We start from the raw sequence: 5,759 nt of genomic DNA, 5'->3' as shown, positions 1-5,759 counted from the left end.
CATAAGCAACTAAAAAAAGTGGGTGTGCCACAAGTGGACAAATAGACAATATTATGATATAGGCCTATGTCTGGTTCTTCAATGTTCACATTTCCTCAAAATATAAGAGAATACTTTAATAATAATAATCATTTTGTTAAAAAAAGGGGTTTTATTTATAGTAAAATAATAGCAGTAATTCAATTTAGGCAATGAAGTAGCCAAACTTTATTTATTTTTTCAAATGTTTGTAACATTAATGTTAGTCCCAATCAATCATTATTCAAGGCCAACTTCATTGGATCGAAATTTAACAGAAAGAAAAAGCTCTTGGCAGCACCCTTCCTACAGTTAACTTTCGCAAGGCAATGGCTCCCCCGTCTGTTTCATTGAATGAACTGACAAAATAACCGCATGACATTACTGGATTATTACCATTTCACCGTAGTTTTCGATACTTTACTGTGCGATTAATACAATAGTTATTTTCATCAACTCGTTACATTAATTTGGAAAATAAAAACGACGATTTCCTGTTTGATGGGATATTTATTGGGACAGGTGTTTTCGATTTTAGAGCTGGAATCCACCTGAAAGTCTTTACCAAGGAGGAATACACACGTGTTTTACGTCAAAACTGTATCCGCCCTTGCTCGGGCAGGCGCGGATATAAACTTCAGAAGACAATGTACTTTCTAAGCGGAGTAGGACGCGGGCACACAGTTGGACTCCACCGAAAAGCAGAAATGCTTCCCCCTCTCCAAAGATCTCTATTGACTTTGAGCATACACAGGAAGCATACAAGAGTAAAGACAATTTAGAACTGCTCAGAAGTTTGGTGGTTTTCACACTATGCTCTTATGACCTTTTGATTGATAAGGTTTGGTAGGCCTATAGTAATCAAGCTTTTTTTTTTTTTTCCTGTTGTAAAGCTCAAACTGGCGAAGTACATATAAAGCAAAATTAGAGGCACATCATTGCACGCTATCTTCTCTGTCTGTTTACATTAAAGGTTTCTTTCTGTGGTTTCACTTTCTGATCTGTCCTGCATGCTGACTTAAAATATAAATGAAACATGCAACACTTTTAAAGATTTTACTAAGTTACCGTTCATGTAAGGAAATCAGTCAGTTGAAATAAATTCATTAGGCCCCAATCTATGGATTTCACATGACTGGGCAGGGGTGAAGCCATGGGTGGGACTCGGAAGGCATAGGTCCACCCACTTGGCAGCCACGCCCACCCACTGTGGAGCCATGCCAACCACAAAAGGGCTTTATTACAGACAGAAATACTGCTCGCATGGTCTGCGGTTGTGAGGCCAGTTGGACGTATTGCCAAATTCTCTAAAACAACGTTGGGGGCAGCTTATGGTAGAGAAATTAACATTCAATGATCTGGCAACAGTTCTAGCAGTCAGCATGCTCCCTCAAAACTTGAGACATCTGTGACATTGTGTTGTGTGACAAGACTTATTTTACTTTACTTTATTGTTCCCAGTATAAGGTGCACCTGTGCAATGATTGTGCCATTTAGTCAGCTTCTTGATATGCCACACCTGGTAGGTGGATGGATTATATTGGGAAAGGAGAAATGCTCACTTACAGTAATGTAAACAAATCTTTGCACAACATTTGAGAGAAATATGTTTTTGTGTGTATGGACATTTTCTGGTATGCTTTATTTCAGCTCATGAAACATGGGACCAACACTTTACATGTTGCATTTATATATTTTTTTTCTTCATTGAGGGAACTTCTTCTTTGGAGTGGTTCAAAAAACCTAACCACAGTTTTCAACATTCAGTTAACCTAAAGATGCAGCAGAGCAGGGAATCTATTATGTCCCGTGACACGGCCCCTCTGCAGTGCAGGGGCGGTTCCTCCTGCTGGCAGAGGAGGGTCGTTAGTGATTGGAGCTGGTGTGATTGGAGCCACCTGGGCTCAGGGTATTTAAACTGCTTCACTAACCACTCTCACTTTCTCTCTCTCTCTTTCCACTCAGTCATGTTCACACACACACAGATTCATGCATCCATGCACCTTACATGCACCCTACATTATGACATTTCCACACCTCATTCCTTTTTCTTTGTTTAAAGTTAATAGTTTTTTGGTTTATAATAAAGAACCTTTTGATTGGCCTATACCTGTTGTTCATGTCCCCTCATTTTTGCCACAGGCTATGAGCCGGCCTGTGACAAGTGGGGGCTCGTCCGTAAGTTAATTGTACTTTAGTCTTACTTTAGTATTTTAATTTATTTTAAGGTTTTGTATAGATTGTCTTTGCTTTATTATTGATACGTTTATTTGTAATTTGGCTTATTTGACTTGTTTTATAGTTTGCCAAATTTTTTTGTTTGAGGGGATGTTTTGGTTGGGCCAATATTGTTGGAGAGAGTGAGAGCCTTGTGTTATTTTGGTTCAGTTAGCTTGGTAGCTAAATTTGGTAAGCAATTCACTCCGGGTTTTTCTGGGTTTTTGTTCAAGTGGGAGTCCTCTCCTCTTCAGGCTTATCAGCGAGTGTCAATAGGAGGCTCGTGGTGTTTTAGGTGGCAGTGAATGTGGGTAGAGCTTTCCTTTTCCCCTACATCGGCTCGGGAGCACCTCCGTGGTTATGGGGGGCCGCCAGTTTCTGGTTGTCTTTTCCACTCCACTGGTTTTGTGTGCATAAAACCCCACCACATGTGACTGCACGAAGACCAGGGCCAGTTAGTTGTTTTTGGAGTATAGTGGGGTGTGGCTCCTGTTCTTGAACCCAGACTGACAGCAGGTGAGTTGTTTTTTTAGCATTTGTAATGGTTGTATTGGTTGAAGAAAATGTCTTCCATTCTGAGTAATTTTGTTCAAGCTCCAGAGGTGGCTTGAGTTGTGTACTAAGGAGCAGTTAATTGAAATTGCTGAAAATTATCAGATTGTTGCTAAAAAAATTAGACTGTTAAAACTAAATTAAAGCAGGGTCTTAAGGAAATAGGTGTTTTTTTGGGGTCAGTCTGCTAGTAGTGAAGGTACAAGTTTTTAGTCTAGCCCTTCATTAACTTTTGAGCAGCAGCGGGAGCTGTTGCAAATGCAGTTGGAGATAGCATTTCTCAATCGCGCTAATAGACCAGAAGGACTACCACAGTTTGATGTTTAAGAATCTTTGTTGCCTAAATTTGATGAGTCAGATCCAGACACATACTTTGCAGTATTTGAGCGTATTGCGGAAGCTAGAGCTTGGTCAGATTTGGACATGACTGTTGTTGCAATGTGTACTTACAGGTAAAGCACGTGAGGCTTTTGCAGCACTGAGTGTAGCTGACAGTAAAGTGTAAGCTGAAGTTAAATAAGCAGTTCTGAAGGTCTACGAGCTTGTGTCAGAGGCATATCATCAACGTTTTGGTTACAGGAAAAAGTTAGATTCACAAACCTATTCTGAGTTTGTTCGTAATTTGAGTTCTGCATTTAATCATTGGTGTACAGCTTCTGAAGTTAGCACTTTTGAAGATCTGTCTAATTTGATTGTTAGAACAGTTCAAAAATTCTGTCTGACCAGGTTGCAACATACATGAATGAACGTAAAGTTAAGTCTCCAAGTGATGCAGCAGTCCTTGCAGGTGAGTACAGGCTAACACATAAAACCCGTTTTGAGTCAAACAGTGACATGTACCATAGAAATAACTTTACTTCTAGGAATAGTAGGTCACCTTTTCTTGGAGCTTCTTTCCAAAGGCCTCAGCAGAAGTTTGGGTTTGGAGGACTTAAAGCACCGGTTAATGCTAATACCTTTCACTACTGTTTAGTTGAAGGACATTGGAAGAAAGATTGCCCTCTACTTAAATCAAAAAAGTCAGGTCAAGTTAAACCTACTGTGATGGCAGCTCCTGTTTCAGCCTCTGACCACCAGGGTGAGCTTTTTCAGCCACTAGTTGAGTTTGATTCTCAGTCTTCCCACTGTGATTTTTCAGCCTTTATTTCAGATGGTGTAGTGTCCCTGGTAAATGGCAAGCAAAATGTTTCAATCAAGATGTTAGGAGACACTGGAGCTTTAGATTCTTTTATTCTGGAATCTGTTTTGCTGTTCTCTAAGGAGTCTGGTACTGGCAGTTGTGTAATGGTACGTGGTATGGGTTTAGTTCCATTATCTTCTCCTTTACATGAAGTTACCCTCAAATTTGGTCTGGTGGAGGGTGATGTAGATGTTGGGGTTAGACCCCAGTTGCCAGTAGAGGGAGTCCACATGATTTTGGGGAATGACTTGGCAGGTAGAAAGGTGTGTGGGCAGATGGCAAACTAAACATCTTTATGAAGCAACCTTCAGTGTCCTCAGCAAGGGTATCTTCAGATCGCAACTGTGTCTCCTGAGGTATTTCCAGTTTGTGCTGTTACCTGCGCTACCTCTCGTAATAAGGTTGAGAGTAAGCCAGAAAGTCTTTAATTGCCAGTCAAACTCCAGACAGAACAGTTGACTAGTTCTAGCGATTCATTGATAGCTGAGCAAAAGGCCGATACTACCTTGGCTGATCTGTTTAAAGTTGTTCCTGATTCAGTGGTGAGGAATAGTGCTCAGTGTGTCTTCTTGATGGGCTGTTGGTTAGGAAATGGGTTCCACACTATGATCAGGGTCTAGGAGAACCAGTCCTTCAAATAGTTGTACCTACTACTTTGTGAAATAAGGTGTTGCAAACATCACATGGTGATGTGGCAGGTCATATGGGTGTTCGTAAAACTTATGATCGCATACTCCGTAATTTTCTTCTGGCCACGTTTAAAGCGGGATGTAGCTCAGTTTATTAAAACTTGTGATACGTCTCAGTGCACAAGCAAGCCAAACCAGGTTGTAAAGCCAGCACCTTTGTATCCAATACCAGCCATAGGGCAACCTTTTGAGCATCTTATTATCGATTGTGTTGGGCCTTTACCACGGTCCAAGTCAGGTCATAGCTACTTATTAACTGTCATGTCAAGAAACTAGATATCCAGCAGCTTTTTCCTTAAGTACCACAACTTCAAAATCAGTAAATCAGGGTCTAACTTTACCTCCCATTTATTTGCTCAGGTTCTTAAACAGCTTAAAGTTAAACACAAGTCTACTGTGTTCCATGCCCAGAGTCAGGGAGCTCTGGAACGTTTTCATCAAACTTTAAAATCCTTGCTTCGTGCACACTGTACAGAACTGTCTGCAGATTGGGAGGAGGGGTTACCTTGGCTGTTACTAGCTGCTCGTGAAGAAGTGCAGGAAAGCACAGGGTTTAGCCCAAATTACTTAGTGTTCGGTCATAAGGTGAGTGGGCCTTTAGCAGTGCTGCAGGATGGTTGTTTGCCTGAGGAACCACCTCGGAACCTTATTGACTATGTAAATGGTTTTAGGCTGAAGTTGTATAGGGCTGGTGAACTGGCGAAAGAAACTAAAATGTTCTCAACAGAAAATGAAACTGAAATATGACAGACAGGCTGAGCTGCGTGAGTTTAGCCTCGGTGATCCTGTGCTTGCTCTTCTGCCTTTTGTACGTTCACTTTTTCAGGAAAAATACTGTGGTCCTTTCACTGTGTTAGGCAAAGTGTCAGATTTGAACTATCGTTTTGAAACCCCTGGTCATAGGAAGTCCTCTAAATTATCCCATGTGAACCTGTTAAAATGTTATCACTCCTGTGATCTAAGCAAAGTGGAAGGCATTCCAGCGGTGAGGTCAGCGTTGACTGCTGCTCCAGTCACTGCATCTTGTGGCTTTAACTTTGGAGGGGGGAGAAGAGGAGGGAGTTAGGGTTTCGGATGAGCTCTTACAAGGTTGGTTGAAAAAC

Source organism: Salmo trutta, chromosome 9 (genome assembly GCF_901001165.1).
Source record: "Salmo trutta chromosome 9, fSalTru1.1, whole genome shotgun sequence".
NCBI lineage: Eukaryota > Metazoa > Chordata > Actinopteri > Salmoniformes > Salmonidae > Salmo > Salmo trutta.
The sequence above is the reverse complement of the archived record's forward strand: the minus strand, read 5'-3'. Positions refer to the sequence as shown.